Raw genomic sequence first — 20155 nt, forward strand, 5'->3', positions numbered from 1 at the left:
ATATTCTTATCATATGATCAAACTAGCATTTGATAGTTTGGGCATTTACCCAAGTTACATGAAAACTGAGGTCCATACAAAACCCTGCACACTGGTGTTCATGGAAGGCTTGTTCATAATTTTCAACACTTGGAAGCAACCAAGATGTTCTTTAGTAGATAAATGAACAAACTGCAGTATGTCTAGACAATGGAATATTATTCACCCATAAAAAGAAATGAACTAATAAACCATGAAAAGATATGTAGAAAATTTAAATGCATTTTGCTAAGTAAAAGAAGCCAGTCTGAAAAAGCTACACACCATATGATTCTTCCCTTGCTTCTCTTAACCAGTTTTAAAAGTTACATTCATGCATTCTATCTTCCTGTAGATAGAGATGAGCTATCTCGACTCCAATCTAAAGCCTATCCCTCCACTTCTGTACTCATTCCTCTCTGTTCTAGGCAAGGACATGGCTCAAGCAGTTCTTCATTTTCATCCTAAAAACTGATTTAACTAATTTAAACTAATGCTGAAAAAAGCAAATAATAAGAGAGTTTTACTCAATTTTTTTTTTTTTTCTGCTGTTACCGAAAGATGTGAAAAGAACAATTAAAGGAGGAAAAGTCTATTTGGGGTTTCTGAGTTCTCAGTCCATAGATGGCTGATTCCATAGCTCTGGGCCCAAGGTGAAGCAGACCATAACAGTGGAAGAGTGTAGTAGAGGAAAGTGGCTCAGGATATAGCAGCAGGAAGCAGAGGGAGAGCTGTCCTTTCCAGGGACAAAATATAAACCCCCAAAGGCGTGGCCCCAAGGACAGTCTCTTCAAGCCACACCCTACCTGCTTACAGTAATCACCCAGTTAATCCCTATTAGGGGATTAATTCACTGATTAGGTTAATACTCTCATAACCCAGTCATTTCACCTCTAAACCTTCCTGCATTGTCTCATACATGGGCTTTGGGGGGATAACTTGTATCTAAACCATAACATATAGTAAAAGAATCAGTGGTTGTCATATGTTAGGGAAGAAGGAAGAAGGACCAAAGGAGCACAGAGGACTTTTAGAGCAGTGAACCTATTTTGCCTGATACTATACTGAAGGACACATTGTTGTCAGAACCCACAGAATACTGAAAACCAAGAGTGAACTTGATTGTAAACTATGTACTTTGGGTGAAAATGATGTGTCACGTAGGAGAAAGCAGAGGAAAGCTTCCCACACCCTAGTCACCATACCTAGGCCTGCCTTCCTGTAAAGGGATCATGCACACATTCTACCTTCCTTTTAATATAGATGAACCATCTTGACTCCAAGCTAAAACCAATCCCTCCATTCTCTACTAACTCTCCTCTCTTTCCTAGGCAAGCACATGACTCCAGCAATTCTTCCCTTTTTATCCTATATCACCATTTTATCCTGTGTAGCAGATTATTTCTTTTAGCATCTAAATATGCAGCTATTTATGCTGGTTTATTAGTAAGTACTATAAGAGTCTAACTATCATTAGAATTTATGTTTTAAGAGGTTTTTAATTATGTATAAGGAATAAAAATATATAGGGGAGGAAAAAATCCATGCCCAATAGAAGTCATTTCAATGCAATTTTAAAATTATCATCCCTTGGACATTTACTTCATCACTTAATTGTATAATAAATATCTATCTGCATGTAGGTAGAAAATTTAGCTCTGTAAAACAAATCTAACAAAAAAATTAAATTTCACCAACTAGTAAATAAGAAAACACACTATTCACAGCTAAGACACAGAAATATTCAAAAATGAAAAATAAAAGGTATTTTAAAACTAAATCTTACAGGAAAACAAATGCAAGCCTTTAACTCACTGACTTGCCTTGGCCAGGTAGTTTCATTGTTCCACTGGCACCTCACATGTATTTTTAGCGTCATATTCCAATCAGTTATTGAGTTGTCACCATGACAAGCTCTGACCATGTCTCTTTATATTATTTCATTAATGAATACTTCATCAAAAATATTTATTAAGTGCCTATATATTCTAGCTATGGTTCACATAAGAAGAAACAAAATAAATACATTGTATGTTCCAGAGAAAGCCAATAAACAAACTATTAGATAGGAGTTTAGAGTCAAGATGGCAAAGGCAGGATACAAGAAAAATGGCTGGAGAGCTGAGTGCAGGGGCTCACGCCTGTAATCCCAGTGGCTTGGGAGTCTGAAGCAGGAGGATCTCAAGTTCAAAGTCAACCTCAGCAGCATAGCAAGGCCCTAAGCAACTTAATGAGACCTGTCTCAAATAAAAAATAAAAAGGACTGGAGGTGTGACTCAGTGGTTAAGCACTCTGGGTTCAATCCCTGGTGTACCAAGGGGGAAAAAAAGAAAGAAAAATAAAAAACGACTGGAGCAAAAGGTGAGATGAGTCATCATGCGGTTTACAAAAAGTATCATTACCATGACAACTCCTGCCACTGAGGGATTATCACCCATGGCAACTCCTACTACAGGTTCAGTATTCTAATTAGGTGAAAATAAAATGACCAATGGAGGCAAATGGGCAGTATTCTAATTAGGTATCATACAGTGACCAATGAGAAAAATTGAGGTAGAATCTTCAGTCAGGTCCCTGTGGGAAGGAAACTCCTCAGAACTCAGCATACAAAATAAAAATCCCAGGGCCTGGATCCTCTCTGCCTCTCTGCCTTCTCTGCTTTACAAAGTGTACTCATTCTATTTTACAGACCATTATTTTCACCTTCAATTAATCTATGATTTGTCTGTCACTTCTGAATGTCTTGCTCAATTCTTTGTTCAGGATACCAAGAGCTTGGACTCCAACTGAACATCCCACCAGGAACAAAACCCCAATCCATAATAAAGAAAAGCAGACACTTGGTACCATGTAGGACTGTGCATGTTACAGTGACTACATTAGATTAGAATGTCAGGAAAGGACTCTTTGAGATATTAATCTAAAAGCTAAAACCTGAAACTCATCAAGGAGGAATTCCATGTTGTGGACAGAAAACTGAGGTTTAAGAAGTCATTGAACTTGACAATGTCACAGAGTTAGTAATATGGAGTTAAATTTTTTGGGTATTATTGATAGTGCATTAACTCTGGAATCAGCATTATTTGCAACTGAAAAATTAATTTCTCCTCAAGGTGGGAATGAGTCTGATCTTTCATTCTTCCTAGGAAATAAAGAAATCAATCTTACCCCTCCATCCCTATCATATATTGAATGTATAACATGTTTTTTAACAAACGTAGATAATATCACTATAAAACACACACCAAAATAGAGGGTCTCCAAATTAATCATGATAAGAAGGTATTTTGACCTTATGATGGCACAAAAGCATTATATGTTCATTAGAATACAGATCTCAAATTTTGATCTTGTCCTGGGCTAGCCACAAGTGGTATAATAGTTTATCATGAAAGTAGAGAGAATGCAAAGCCAAAGCTCTAGTTGCTACCCAGTCACATGGGTCAACAACAGATACTCTGTAGTGTACTGTGTTGCTGAGCTATCCATGTTTGATGGGTTAGGTGTATTAAATAAATGCATTTGACTTGCAATATTTTCAATTTAGATGGACTTATCAGAACCCATCATGAGTTGAAGCGCATCTGTATTTATATACCTGTTACATACATAATGACTCCTACAATAATGATTATAAAACTTCATGGTGTGTGAAAATTAGCTGGAGGGCAAGTTAGAAGTACAGCTGGTGAGCCCTAAAGTTATAGATTCAGATTCAGATTTGGAGAAGAAAAGGTGTGGCACCAAATACGCATTTTTTTTTTTTTTTTACCAACACTCCAAGATGATTTTGTTGCAATGACCAACAGACCACATCTTGAGAAAACTTCCATTACAGTTTATTTCAGCAATTGTTAAACTGCAGTGTACATCAGAATCACCTGAAGAACCTCTTAAAACAAATTGCTGGCCCACACCAGAATTTTGGATCAGCAGGTCCAGAGTGGTGTTGAGCATTTGTGTTCCTAACAAGTTCTCAGACCATGCTGATGCAGATGACCCAGAAATCGATCACTTGGAGAACCACTTGTGCATTTAACAGAAAAGCTTCTCAAATAATTATGAAATAGGGTACTGCTTTATGGAATTCTTTATAATTTCCTTTAAAATTCTTATAACAAATAAAGAATAAGATTCATACTATATCTTATAATTTGAAATAAAATAACCTTGTAATAGCATGATTTGCATTACAGCCTGTGGACTCACTGATCTTGACAGCTGATGGGGGACAAAGGGGTAAGGTGTCCTGTAAGAGTAGTAATTAAATGCATAGCACAGCGTTCTGATTATTGTTATATGGACCTGTTGGGCACATAATTGTTTGACATCCTTAAAAATCCTGCTTCCGTAGGTCTGTTTTCTCCCTCAAGAACTGTGCAAAACAAATACATCTACATGTCTCTTCTACCACGTCTTAAAACTGCTGAGCTCTAAATCAGGCTATTGATCTGATGCAGAGAAGCAACTTCACTTTAAAACTTTTGTTGATACAAACTACCTCTTATTTGTCAAACTGTTAAAGCTAGTCTATACGTTAAATAAAAGAAAGTTATATGAGCAACTGTGTTCAGTTTGAAAAAATCTATCTCCCTCAGATGACTCTTTTATTCTGTATTCCCTCCATATCTGTACTGTACTATTGTGCACATACTTTTCTTTACAATTTATATCCTAGGATTTTTTTTTGTATGTGTATGTCCATAAATCAATCAAAAATTCTTCCAAAGTAGAATCTCTTCTCCTCACAGCATTATTTTATTACTATAGGGAATATTCAGGAAGAAACACTCGAACAAAGCCATGTTCCAAGGACAATATTGAAAAATGCTTTCATTTTGATGAATCACTTGCTACATTTATCTTCTTTGGAAAAAATTAATATAAATTTAAAATAAGACATTAGGATGTTTGGAAAATCCATAAAGTGCAAGTAATTATTATTTAATGAAGTTACTGTTGATTAGACAGTATTATAGCTTGTAAAGAGATGGAACAAATGCTTTTAAAAAAAATTACTGTGAAAGGCCAGGCATGGTGGTGCACACCTGTAATTCCAGCAACTCTGGAGACTGAGGCAGGATTGCAAATTCGAGGTCTGCCTCATCAACTTGATGAAGTCCTAAACAGCTTAGTGAGAACCTGTCTCAAAATAAAAAAAACAGCTTAGTGAGACCCTGTCTCAAAATAAAAAACAAAAAGGGGTGGGAATGTGTCTTAATGATAAGGCATTTATGGGTTCGATGCCCAGTACCAAAACAACAAGAACCACAAAAAATGCTGTGAAGGAATGGAAAGAATGAGTAGGAACCCATGTCTAAACTGCTCCTTCAACAAAAGGAGCGGTATCAATTGGTATTCAATTCCCCATCTTTTAACATTCACAAAACACCCCAGTCCATCATAATCTTTTCCTTCCTTCCATACAAATCTGCCAATGTAATTACTCACAAACATTTACTGTTGTTTCTTCTTCTTCTTCTTTTTTTTTTTTTTTTTTTTAACAGGATACCTTTCAGCCAGATTTTAGTTTTCTGAAAATGGGTCTTCAGTTGCATATTCTACAGAACATACTATAGTACAAATGATCAAATTTTCAGTTCATAAACATTCCCAGTAGTCACCAAGACTACTGTTTCAGTTTTAAGATTTAAATTACCAGTTGTTTGCAGATAACTGAAATTGGAGATGAAAAAAATCAATATAAATTTATTTTTTTTATTGTAATAAGAACACTTAACATGAGATCTACCCTCTTAACAAATATACCATACCCTTCAGGAAGGGTATGACACAGTATCAGATGTGGGACAGTTTGAGGACAATATGAAAAGCCTGAGAGGGAGATGCAGCAGCAGACCTAGAGACTGGGTTAGGCCCCCGTGAACTTTAGCAAATACCGAAACAGACCTCCCATTCCAAACTCACTGGCCTTTGCATGGGAGTAACTGCAGGACTGCTGTGGTGTCTGCTAGGAGTTGAACTCAAATCTCAAATCTGCTGCCCGCGAACTGGCCACTGGGTGGGTGTCCAAGTGGGAGCCGGGCCTCCCCTACCTGCCCTGCCTGGCCGCAGCGAGGGCAGGAGGAGCTGCTTTGTTAGTGACAGACCTGTCCTACTTCCATGCACCCAGGATGCATGGGGGTGCAACATGTGCAGTCAGAGGCCAGCCAGGATGCTGGAGAGGGCGGATCTGACCCTAAAGGCCACAAGCGAGGCCATCCCTGAACCCTTCAGGGATGTTCAGAGATCCCTTGGCCCCGTTACTACAGTCCAGGAGGGAACTCCTTTTGTGCGTCGTTTTCCCTGTCAGTCCCCACCTCCTTGCTGTGACCTCCATGCTGCAACCTTCTTTTCAAAAAGGAATGGGAAAGAAAGTCTCCAGCTTGCTGTGCCTCTTGCTTTTTGTGGCTTCAGCCGGCCACCATGGGTCTGGGAAAAGGACCCATGTGCTGGACAGTGCCCAGCCGAGTACAGTCATCTTCCGCGCACGCGTGGACTGGACCTGACTGGTGTCTGCGTCCTGGGCAGTGGAGGGCGCCCACACCAGGGCGCAAAGGGGAGTCGGGAATCTGTCACTTACAACATCTGTACCCTGCGCACCTTCTTCCAGCAGGAAGCGCTTGCTTTCGCAGTTTGGAAGTCTTTAAAACAGTCAAGTTATGTACTAACATTAACTCCACTCGGTCAGCTGCTGCTGTCCACCTCGCTGCTCCACCCCACACGGAAAACCATCTTCCCCTTCTCTCTATTTCCCCCACATCCCCACTCAATCTAGTTATTTTTCCTTTGCATGTTGAAAGTGAAGCGATAATAGTTCTGACACTAGGCTCAAGAGACAAGCTGTATAAACCCCAATCCCATTCTATAGGCTTGAATCCATTGTTGATTGATCATGAGATGCTGTGAAAATTATTTTCTGTCTCATTTTTCTGACCTACAAGGAAAACAACAGTACTGACCTCCTTTTTCCCATTATTTTTTTTTTTTTTAATTGGTGCATTGTAATTGTGCACAGGTTGGGGTTTGGTCTTGCTTATTCAAACATGCATACAATATAGCAATGTAATGTGGCTCTTATCATTTTCCACTACAATCCCCACCTCTTAAAGATTTGGGAAATAGGACAAATTGCCTGGTACATAGTATACCATCAGAGTTCTTCTCACAAAAATATAATATATCACAATTGAAAGAGCTTTAAAATATGATTTTTTTGTTATATTGCCGAATTGTCTATTAGGGATGGATGTTGAGGCTGGGCAACCAGGGTTGCAATGTACTTTCACAATTATGAGATGTGACTTTAGGTCAGTCACTTCACCTTTCTGTACCTCAACTACTTCATCTGTAAAATAAGGTAATAATAGTTGTGAAAAAGGACTAAACGAATTAACGTTTGTAATTAATTTAGAAAGCTAACACATGTATAAACTTTTAGAAAATGTAAAACTTATCTTTTAACAAGGTAACTTACATAACTCAAATTCTATGCAAATCCATCAGAAACTTTGCCATTTACAAACATGTCTAGCCACATCTGCACTGTACTCTAAACATTCTCATAATTTTCTTTCAACAAGCAAGTACACGTTGAACATGATGGTACTGAAGTTTTCAGTAATTGCAATTAATTGTAGGGGGAAATACTGAATATCAAATTATACTAGTTGAAAAGTTAAGATGTTACTGCAGTGTTATTTTTTTCAGATAGTACTTATACAATTTACATTTCATGTCCCTGAGAAATCTATTTGATATATGTAGAACTTCTTCCTGAGCCTCATATTCACAGAAAGTATTTTTATTTCTTTCTCAATTTTATTTCAGTCCATTGAGGTTTACATTTATAATGAAATGTTTTAGGCAAACAAAAATATGAAAAATAGAACAAAGGATATCTGTGCCCAGTATCCAATTTAAGGAAAAAAGTATTACCATGAAGCCACTGTGGTCTTCCTGGGTGGCCTCCTCCAACTCACTGGCATCCTAGCCAGTGAAAATATTACTTTGATTCTTCAGTTTACCAAACTCAAGCATTTTTTTTATACTTTTGCTGCACCTGTGTATGTCTTATGCCATGGTCTGAATGCTTATGCCCCTCCAAAATTCATGTTGAATGCTGAAATCCTTTTCCCTCCCACAAGTAAAATCCTAATCCCCAAGTATTAGTAGGTGAGGCCTTTGTGATATGATTAGGTCAAAGGGTTCTTATGAATGGGATTAGAAAATCCCATTATTTAGTAGGTTGAAGAGAGGAGAGACCCCTCACCCTTCCATCATGTGAGGACAAAGAAAAAAAAAAAAAATAGGAGCCCTTGAGTCAGAATTCCAACCCACACCAGGAACAGAATCTGCTGTCACCTTGATCTTGGACTTCCTAAACTCCAAAGTTGTAAAAAGATGCATTCTGGTTATGTCCAAGGTCCAGTCTGTGGTATTTAGTTACAGAAGCCCAAGTAGATTCTCCAAGTATATATTTTGTATGTTTTACTTATTTTGTAATGAAACAGTTCTCCTTCAATCTTTTATGACTTTTCTTTCCTCAGAATTAAATTTTTGAGATTTATTCATGTAGTTAAATATCTATAGTTCATTCTCTTTGGCCACTGTATGTAAGATTTTCTCAAATGAATATATAACACTTCATTCTCTCACTGATTGATGTCTCCACAGTATTTGGTTTTTCATAAATAAAGGCTGTCATGAAAATCTTTGTGTTTGTTTTCTTGGACATATTTGCAAAAATTCCTCAAATATTTCTATAAGAATAGAATTGATGGTTATAAAATAATGTCCATATTTTCTGAATTTGCAAATCACATTACCACCAAGTGGAGATTTTATTATTTTCATTCAAAAAATGTTGCAAGAGCATGTGCTATACGACAGGCATCATGCTTCATATGGGGGACAGGGCAGCCAACACAGCAGGCTTGAACTCTCTAGAAAGGATGTTAAAGAAGATTCATATATTAAGGAAAGTTTTTTGGTAAATGATACCTAAGGTTTTATTTAATTCTTCAGTTTCCTGACTCTGTAAAATCAGATGTGATTCTATTAACCAAAAAGGTTTTGAAACCAAATTATTTTTTCCTTCCTTCAAAAGCACTTAAATATTTAAAATGTAGCCACATAATGAGGCAATGATATAGAACTTAATAAGACAAAGCAATCCAGGGTATTAAGCTCTTTCTCCCTAAGAAAAGCATATGCAATTCAAACAGAAAGACAATGCAATAGGGAGTAAGCAAATAATTGGTCCAAGAAAAATAGCCCCCACTGAAGGATAAGTAGTAATAATTTGAACAGAAGGAAACAATGTAGTTTGTACTAAAAGCTACTGCATGAAATGAAGAAGGAAACAAACTTGATTTTAAAAGGGGGCTGAGGAGGGAGTAATTGAAAAATAAATGGCTCAAACTTGTGCCATAAATTAGATGCTAGTACAAATAATATTTATCCATAAATCCAAGAAATCATTAAAAAGCAGAATTTCTCTGAAGTGAGAAATTAAAGAAATGCTACAGGCATGCAAAAGTAGTTGCAGGGCAGTTACAGCTGGAACTCTGGCTATTCACTATGGGGAGGCCAGCACAGGAAAGGGAGGAAGAGGTATCCCCTTTACTGAGACTTCAAGACCTGGTCCAGAGAAGGAAGTATGAAAGGGCAAATTTTTTTCTCCCATCCCCATATGCCCCTCCTGATCACATCCTTCCACATGATGCATAGATCTATATTTAATGCACTTTCTCACATGCCAAGCAACCGGACATGTGCTACAGATAGAGAAGGGAACAAGACTGATCACATATTTGACCCACAGCTTACATTCTAGTGTAGGAAGCAGATAATCAAAGTAAATGCATAAGTAAATTGATTTTAGCAATAAGAATTACGAAGAGAATGAGCAGTGTGAAGGGACAGTATGAGAGATGGTAGACATGAATAGAGGGAGGTCAGGGAAGGCCTCGCTGATTGACAGGGATTGAGAGAGCTGTGTGAGTAGACCAGTTGTACAAGACCTAAGGAAAATATTTCAAGCTGAGATGTAGAAATATGAGCAAATTCTTGGAGGGCAGAAGAAGCTTGATGTGTTTGAAATACAGAAAGGACATCTCTGGGGAAGTCAGGAAAGATTTTTGTATTTTAATATGGGTGATTCTGTAGGATATTTGTGTGTAGGATAGAATTAATCACCATGAAGCAATGCAGGGAACAGTGTGGACAATAGTGAGCAGCCTCTGTGAAAGAAAGGAAAGACAGGGTCCAGAGCATAGGATTTTGGTTGATTGGAATCAGGAGCCCCTTATTGCATTCGAAGAAGAAGAAAAGCTGAGATTGTAAAATTGCCTGCAGGTCTATGGGTCTGCGGTTGGGGATATGAGGGTGCTCCCCTCTGATGACTTCCTGTGCATCTGAGTTTTGAAAGGCAGAACTGAGGTGGAGACCAGTCTTTTGATGCTTCATCTATCTCTCCTGGCCAGCAGAGTGGTGAGGCAGTGTTTATCAAGGTCTCAATGTTCAATCACCAGCTTTGAGAGGTCAAGAGAAAGAGAGCATTGTACTCATATTGCTGGTACAAAACACAGCAGTTGAATGATGGCACTTTTCTCACAGTGGAAGCTTTTATTATGTCCATTACTGTGCAGTCCTGAAGCTGGGAGCTTCCTAATCAAATAAGGGCAACTTCGCCTTTGGAAGCCCACCCTGACTTCTAGAGCCATTGCTGAAAATTTAATAGGTGACTTTCTTCCATAACTTCCAATGATTCTTCAAGTCTTTTGCTACACAAGAAAAAAATCTTCCCATTTAAATTATTAGTGGGATTTTCTTCCCTGGTCAGTATATTCAGGACCCAAGTTCAGCCATTCACAAGCATAATAAATTTATTTAGAAGGTGTTAGAGTTGGAATAGAGAGGAAGAAAGTTTTCAACAGAAGAATGTAAAGGATGTAGTGGTTTGTGGACAGCACCAAGGAGAAGTACTTACAGCTGGTCCTATGACATGACATGAATCTCAACAGTTATCTGGTTTAAAAGAAGAATTAGGAAAGAAAAATTGGGACAAACAGTATACCTCATCTGCCTCCCAGGCCTAATGTACTAAATTTGTGAAAGAGAAAACAACTGTCAATTGAAAGGCATTAGAAAAAGCTCTCAAAAGGCAAAGGATCAAAGGAGTTTCAGAAAAGGGGCAAAAAATATAGGAGAGTTTGCTGATCTCAGACCTTACAGTTCAAGATAGCTGAGTGAAGGGTTTTAGAGGAGAAGGGTTGGGGATTCGGTCTGAAGAGGGAATACAGAGAAATTCATGAGAATGAGAGTCTTGGGGAGAGTGCATGGCCTGGGCACTTCTGACTCCTCTGGGTGGTACAGATAGACTGATCTGTGAGACAGGAAAACAGTCTTAATCAGGATTTTAAATGAGAAAGGACAATCAGTCTAAGCTCTTAGTCCTGCAGTTTATGATGCTGCAGCTGAGGAAATATAAAGCAAACATTCTTGGTCCAACATCTGAATTTTCCCAAGGCAATAAATGCATTATCACTATTGCTCCTTCTAACTCACCGAAAGAAGACTAGACTCTTTTTAGTCCAGTTTACAAGATCAACACAAGTGAAAGACAACTTGATCTTTTTTCATTCAAGGGGATTTTCATTAACATCATACTAAGTGTCCCAGCCCGCGGGACATCAATGGGAGACGGCGAACCTAAGAGAGAAGGAATGAAAGGGACAAGAGACGCAGGGAGTGACAGCAAGACAGGAATTCTGATCAAGCTGCAAATTTTTATTGTTCTCACGGGTATTTATGCTGAGGGAATGAGGGGTATGACAAGGTGCAGGCTGGTTGGCTGTGTTCTTCTATTGGGCTCCTGATAGGGTGCAAGTTCACGCTGGTGGGAAGGTAAAGTCCCGGAAGAGAAGCAGGGACGGCGCCATAGGCACCATCCTGTCAGAATTATCAGCCAGGAGTGGGGGAGGGGCACTGCTGCTTATTGTAAAGGTCAGAATGTTCTCAGAATGAGAACTTCTTGGTCCCTGACATTTCCCCCTTTCTTATATAAAATTATTGACCATATTTCGATAGTCATATTTTAAGGAAGTGATAGAGCTATGTGGCGAGGTGGGGGCGCGGTTTGCCTGAACAGGTACAGAGCTGGAGTGACAATCCCTCGGGAACTGCGCCTGTCTTAGGTTGTCCGTGGCAGAGCAACATCCTTACCCATCATTGGATAATGAGGCTCTAGCCCTCATTTCCTGTCTTAGGTTGGTATGAGCTCTCACGAATCTTACCCATCATTGGCTGTCCAGTTCAGCTCACAGGGGTGATGGTTTATTAAGATCTAATATTGATCAGATGTTGCACCATCGCGATCCATCATCTCCAGTCGATGGTAATGAACCTGAATAGGTTTCGCCTGTATAGCCTCAATTTGAGCTCTAAGAAAAGCCATGATCTTGTTGAATATCAAAGGACCTATAGATACAATAAGCAGCAAGCAAAGGAGGGGACCTAGGAAGGGAAGGAGATAGGGAAGGAGTCCACTGAATCCAGTCCATAGTGTTTTATCAGCCAGTGCTCGTCGGCGTTTTTCTAAGTCTTCCTGCAGCTGTTTGATCTTGTCCTTAACAATTCCTGACTTGTTGGCATAGAAACAGCATTTTTCCTGCAAAGCCAGACAAATGCCTCCCTGTTCGGCAGTTAGAAGGTCTAAACCTCTCCTATTTTGTAGGACCACTTCTGCTAAGGAATCCACCTGATCTTGAAGATCTTGTATGGTGCTTGAGAGTATCTGTACATCAGAAATCAATTGTCTGGATAATTTTGTATATTGAGTAAGAGAGACCCCAAAACCAGCAGTACCTGAGGCCACTGCTGTAGTTATTCCAAGTCCTGCAAGTAAAGGGATAAAGGTGACAGCACGTTTACCTCGTCCTGCAATGTGATCAATTGTTGGTATAGGAACAGGCTCATCTCCTGGAATAATAACTACGTATGGGAGCAAGGTGGCTAGGACACATAATCCAGTCCAGTTGGCTGGCAGTTGAGTGAAAGCCTTATTACCTCCACAGACAAATACGGTGCCATTAGTGGGGCACAATGGCTGTGAAAATTTGAATGTCTCAGAGCAATCACTAAATGTCATAATCCCTACATTTAAATCCCAGGTATTATTATAGCCAGGTGAGAAAAAGCAAGTAGTATTGGAAAATGTGAATGGCTGTACCAAAATGGTGGAGTCGGTAGACAATTTTCACTGGTAAAATTGGACCACGGTGTATTAGGATAGGTTACATTTTCGGCAATTTTTTCTAGTAAGGGTAGCAGCTGAGTCATTTCTATAATCAATTGGAATAGCTAATGGAGCGGGATATCCTAGCTGCAAGCAAAGTCAACAATCTGCAGTCAAGGGAGAATTGGACCGATTATGCAAGGCGTAAGTGGCCTCAAGAATATCAGGGTCTATCTCAGAAGGTCTATGTTTAGGTAATGCTAGTGGGTGATATAAGAGACTAGGATGCAGTTCCTCGTACATCCGTTGAATTTTCTCATAGACTTCTTTGGCTCTATTAGAATCTTGGGGGCCTCCTCCATCAGATACATGTAGGGGGGCCGTAGTAGACCAACAAACTGTTTGCCCTACTAAGTCTGCAGGACATGAGGCAACACTTAATTTTCCAGGGGTATTAGACCAATCCCCTCCAGTTGATCCTGTATGGGACCTTAATAAGGTGGTAGTAAAATAGATTTTACCCCCTGAGGAACAGGTTTGAGCTGAGGAATGACAAGAACTATGGAAGGAAGTGTGAAAGGTTGTGCAAGAACAGGGTGCAGGTTTGCCATTAACTGGGGGAATAATTTGTGGTTTTGCGATACAAGACCACTGAGTATGTGTCTCCCAAACTGCAATGTGACTGCCACAATCTATCTCTTGGCGTTGTTTCGGGAGATTACCAACATATGATAGCTTGTGATCTGCCTCATCGGTACTCAATATAAATCCTCCCTCACACTTACATGGTTTGTTTCTGAGCTCCAGTAAATACTCACGAGCCTTAGCAGGGTCCTCAAATCCTGCATGGCTGTGGGAGAGCAGTGAACAGGCAGCCATTATCCAGAGAAGCAATGGTGTGCAGTCACAAGGTTTGGCATTCAGGGGATTTTTCGCATAGATTGTCGGCTGCATCTATAAGAGAGAAAGATTCATCCTCAGGGGGAAGGTTTCTGTCCCTGGGTTGTGGTAAATCATTGACCTGTTTGACCAGGCATTCTGGTAACCATCTTGGGGCTGCTTGTTCTTGATCTAAAATGCAAGCTGAGCCTCGTCCCCAAATGAGGACGGGATCTGGGCCTTTCCATTTATTTGTTAAAGGATTGCACCACATAACAGATGGCGAGCAGAATTAGAAGAGGGATGCCAATGTCTGTCCACGGCCGAATGTCCTTCATTGTCTAGGGTAAGAAAGTTAAGAGCAAATAATGCATGATTAAGGCGATCCCTGGGAGTGGTAAATGCAAGGGAAGAGGCCTTAAGGTGGGTAAGCCAGGTTTTTAAGGTGAGGTGTGCACGTTCCACAATGCCTTGACCTTGAGGGTTATATGGAATTCCAGTAGTATGAGAGATTTGAAGAGTGGCACAAAACTGTTTGAACTTGGTACTGGTATATGCAGGGCCATTATCTGTCTTAATATGTGCTGGCTTTCCCATTATGGAAAAGGCTGAGACAAGATGAGAAAGGACATCCTTGGTAGCTTCTCCGGAATGCGGTGATGCAAAAATAAAGCCACTAAAGGTATCTATGGAAACATGTATGTACTTTGTTTTCCCAAATTCAGGAAAGTGAGTAACATCCATCTGCCAAATCTGATTGGGCAGTAATCCTCGAGGGTTAACACCCAGATGTTGAATAGGAAGGGAGACAACACAAGCAGGACACGCTTTTACAATTTCCCTTGCTTGTTGCCTGGTAATTTTACAAAGTAACCGAAGGTTCTGAGAATTTAAGTGGTGAAGGTTATGTAAATCTGTGGCCTCTTGGATGGATCCAATGAGAACTGGGAAAAGGGACCAAGTGGCTGCATCAGCCTGAGCATTACTCCGTGATAGGGGACCGAAGATCAGAATGTGCTCTAATGTATCCTAAGAAAAATGGATGTTTTCTAGCCTGAATTAGTTGTTGAAGCTGGTTAAACAAAAAGGCTGCGTTGGAGGAAGCCGTAATGGTGGGTGAAATCTCCAATAGGGGCACAGAGTGGGCAATGTAAGCACTGTCTGTATAAATATTAACAGGTTTATCAAAAAATGTCATAAAGACTTGTGTTATAGCAAACAATTCTACAAGCTGTGCTGATGGATAAGCAGTGTCAAAGGTGGTGGGCTGATTATCAATGACAAAGGCTGCACGGCCATTGCTGGAGCCATCTGTAAAAACAGTAAGGGCTTGTGGAATAGGAGCCTTCCGAGTAACCTGAGGAAAAATAAATGGATATAATTGAGCAAAATGCAAAAGGGGGTCATTGGGAAGGTGGTTATCAATTATTCCCAAAAAGCCTGATAGAGCAATACCCCATTTATCCCTTGTCTGTAGCAAAAATTGGGTTTGATCCTTAGTGTATGGAATCAGAATGCTATCAGGGTCTTTGCCAAAATGTTGTCGAGAAAGCAAGCAACCTTTAATAATGATAGAAGCTACCTAAGCAGGATAGACAGCAATAACTTTAGAGGATGTGGTGGGTAAATGAACCCAAAGCAAGGGGCAACCTTTATTTTTAAAATGTGGATCCCGCTGCCAGAATAGTACCGTGGATGTATGAGGGGTGTGTAATATAACCAAAACCAAAGGAAGGTTATAAGATATTTGTGTAATAAATTGTTGAGCAATGGCTTCTGTGACTTGAATTAATGCTTGCCGCGCCTCAGGAGTAAGCTCTCGAGGAGAAGAAGGGTCAGAATCTCCCCTTAAAATATCATTAAGAGGCAAAAGCACATAGGTGGGTAGTTTTAAATATGGTCTTAGCCATTGGATATCCCCTAGTAATTTTTGGAAATCGTTAAGAGTGTGGAGATGGTCCTCATGCAATTGTATATTAGGGATTTGAATTTGATTAGTTTGAAGTTTGAGGCCCAAGTAGGTGTAGGGGTCCTGTGTCTGAACCTTATCAGGGGCTATCTTAAGTCCCAAGGCAGTAAGGGCTTTATAGAGATCCAAATAACAATTGTTAAGATCATAGGTATTAGGTGCAGCGATTAACAAATCATCCATATAATGTAACATATAAACTTGTGGCCACCGCTCTCTCACAGGGTCTACTGCTTGAGCAACATATTTTTGGCAAAGACTAGGGCTGTTAGCCATACCCTGGGGAAGGACCTTCCATTGAAATCTTTGCATAGGGCCCTGAAAATTGATGCGGGGAAGGCTGAAAGCAAAATAGGGTCTGTACTCAGGATGTAAAGGAATAGTAAAAAAGCAAACTTTTAAGTCGATGACCATTTTATAATAGTCCCTAGGAATAGCTACTGGTGTAGGGATGCCTGGCTGTAATGCCCCCATCGGGCGCATAACCTTATTGATAGCGCGCAAATCCTGTAAAAGGCGCCATTTGCCTGATTTCTTCTTAATAACAAAAATAGGAGTGTTCCAGGGTGAGGTTGAGGGTTCCACATGGCCGGCTGTCAACTGTTCCTGTACTAACATGGAGGTGGCCTCTAATTTTTCTTGGGTAAGGGGCCACTGATCCACCCACACAGGAGTTTGAGTTTCCCAAATAATTTTGTCTGCATGGGGTACAGGAGGGTCAGGGACCGACACTAAAAATCCAAATACCCAAGTCCAAATTTGTCTGTTTTTTGTATGGGCTGTACAGGCTCAACCTGTCCTTGTCCTAGTCTCCCAAGGCCTGTACCAGGGATAAAGCCCATACGAAGCATTTGATGAGTGACTAAAGAGTCGGGACTAGCAAGAATAACTTTCATTTGGCTTAGAATGTCTCGTCCCCAAAGGTTGACAGGGAGATCAGGAACAACGAAGGGGGTAACAGTTCCTTTATTTCTTGTGTTATCTTTTGTGTCAGTCCAATTAAGCACCCTGGAGCTAACTAAGGGGTTTTTTGATTGCCCTATTCCTTTAAGGTCAGTTAATGATGAGGTGAGGGGCCATTCTGATGGCCAATATTTTTGAGAAATAACTGTGGCGTCCGCACCAGTATCTAGGATCCCTTGGAATTTCTTTCCTTCAATAAATAAGGTAAGAATGGGTCTTTTGTGGGAGATAGGTTGGACCCAATACACATCAGAGGAACCTAAAGAGGCTGTGTTTCGTGGTGAATTTGGGGCGGCAGGAGTGTTTCCTGAATTGAGGGGAAGGAGTATTAATTGTGCAATTCTTGTTCCCGCAGGGATGGCTGCTATTCCATTAATAGCTGTGGCCAGAATTTTAATTTCTCCAGTGTAATCATTATCAATGATGCCAGGGAAGACTTGAACACCTTGTAAGGTGGTAGAAGCTCTCCCAAGAATAAGAGCACACATATGAGGTGGAAGGGGGCCTTCAACCCCAGTGGGTATTATTTGGGGTCCTTGCATAGAGTCTAATATTGTATCGGTGGAGGCACAGAGGTCCAATCCTGCGCTGCCTGGGGTAGCGCGTTGGAGGGAGGTGATTGTGGAGAAGGACAGGGGGCCTGGATTGGGTTGGGAGTCTGAGAGGGAACAAACCTTATTGCCCCTGGGTTGTTGTGGGGGCGGTTGGGGCCAGGGGCTGGCCCCGAGAGGAGTTTCCTGAGAAGTTAGAGGGAATAGGCTGTCCAAGGGCATTAGTCGTGGATCTACACTCCTTGGCCCAGTGGTGACCTTTACCACATTTAGGGCAAAGGGTGAGCAGAGGTGGTTTAGCCCCTGTTTGAGGAGATATGGGTCCTTGACCCAGTCTTCCTGTTGGGCAGTCTCACGCAAAATGGCCAGGTTGTTTGCAAGTAAAGCAAGTACGTGGGCCAGGGTTGTGAAGGGCCTTGGTGAAGGCAGCGCCAATAGCGAGACCCATGGTATGGGCCATTCCTATCCCGGCACACAGTCTAATGAAGTCAGAAAGGTCCCCTTTATCTTTGCGGGGCCGAAGAACATCTTGACATATCGGGTTGGCATTTTCAAAGGCAAGATATTTTACAAAGGAGCTCTCGTTTTCACTTGGTCCGAGTAAGCGCTCCGCAGTTAGATTAAGCCGGGCAACAAAGTCACTGTAAGGTTCGTCAGGACCCTGACGAATTTTTGCTAGGGAGGTGGTGGCCGAGCCCTTTTGAGGGAGCCGTCTCCAAGCATGCAAACCAGCAGTTTGAACCTGTGCTAGGAGCCCAGTAGGAAAGCGCGCCTGTTTAGGGTTAGTATCAAATGGCGCATTACCCACTAGTTTAACATAGATCCAGGATTTAGAGGAAGCCTTTGTTGAATTTTTTTGGGCAGTTTCCCAACAGTATTCCCTAATGTCTGCGTTCCACAACAGGAAGTCACCCGCACTGAGGGCGGCGGGCCAAAAATTTCCAATCATTAGGGGTGAACCATTGTGTACTATGGTTCTCTAGCAAGGCCAGTGTATAAGGTGCAGTAGGGCCATACTGTGTACAAGCCTTTTTAAGTCTTTCAAGAAAGCGGAGGCTCAGCCTTTTATAAGAACCAAGGGCTCCACTCTGTCCAGAGGTGGGCTCCTCCTCATCCCCTGATTCCTGGTCCTCCTCTTGTTTTCTCTCTGGTTCTACCTCTTGTTCCTCCCCTGATTCCTCTTCCTGACTTCCTTTTAAATTCTCTGCCTCAGTTTGGGGGTGCTGATCTGCTTGACTGCGAGTGACTGGAAAGGCAAGAACAGGCTGACCATGTGGCTTCACCTTACGAGTATTAAGGGGTTTGGGGCCAGTTTGTGTTAAGTCCATGCCCAAGGCCAGTGAGCGAAGTTCGGCATCAAGGGCTTTTAGTTCTTTTAAAAGTTGGATTTGTTCCCGCCTATGTTTGAGAGACTCGCATAAAGGGGTTAGATTAGGCAAGGGAAGCGGGGAAAAAGTGTCTGGGGGGGCAATAGGTCCCTGAAGGGCTGGAGCACAAAAGGCAGGGGATATATAAGAGGGAGGTGGATTTTTAAGAGGTGGCAGGTCTGGAGAATGGTATCGAGCTGCTGCCTCCTCCAGGGTAGCCTCATCCTCTGGGGTCAACTCATCATTGGGATTTAAAACCGGATAAATCTTAGGGGACTCCTTTGGTAAGGTGGGGTCTGGGAGGTTCCTGGGGTCTGGGAGGGTCCCAGGGTCCTGAGAAGGCTGAGTAGGGGGCATTTGAATACTAACCGAAGGGCATGCCAAGGGGGGGCGAGAGGTGGATTGCATTGCCTGCTCCCCAATTTTTACAAGTTTAAAGTACACTGTCAAAGGGTGAACTTTTAAGAATCTCATTAATTAAATTCCAATAAGAAAAGGCAGTGACGGGCACCTTTTGAGGTGCCAAAAGTCTCATAATAATCTTTGAGGCAGTCTCCTACTCTGAGCCACCTTTTACCATCAATTGACCCCTCGAGGGGAAACCAAGGACACAAATCCTCTATGTATGAAAAGAATGATCTTAAATCCTTTTTCTTAACACGTGCTCCCCGAGTCTTGAGAGCCTCCTTGAGACCTGTCAGAAACAAATCATGTCACGAAACTGCTTGTCCCATGGTGTGTCACTCACCTTGCGCCGGCCTCACTCTCCTCCTGGATCTGACTCCTGGTCGCGTTTACCGAGGTGATCCCGAATCCCGCTTGGCCAAGGCTTCCCCGGAGGGCGGTGTTCGCTTCTCAGACAAAGGTTCCAATCAACCACATTGGGTGCCAACTGTCCCAGCCTGCGGGACATCAACGCAGGATGGCGAACCTAAGAGAGAAGGAATGAAAGGGACAAGAGACGCAGGGAGTGACAGCAAGACAGGAATTCTGATCAAGCTGCAAATTTTTATTGTTCTCACGGGTATTTATGCTGAGGGAATGAGGGGTATGACAAGGTGCAGGCTGGTTGGCTGTGTTCTTCTATTGGGCTCCTGATAGGGTGCAAGTTCACGCTGGTGGGAAGGTGAAGTCCCGGAAGAGAAGCAGGGACGGCGCCATAGGCACC

Source organism: Sciurus carolinensis, chromosome 4 (assembly GCF_902686445.1).
Source record: "Sciurus carolinensis chromosome 4, mSciCar1.2, whole genome shotgun sequence".
Lineage (NCBI taxonomy): Eukaryota > Metazoa > Chordata > Mammalia > Rodentia > Sciuridae > Sciurus > Sciurus carolinensis.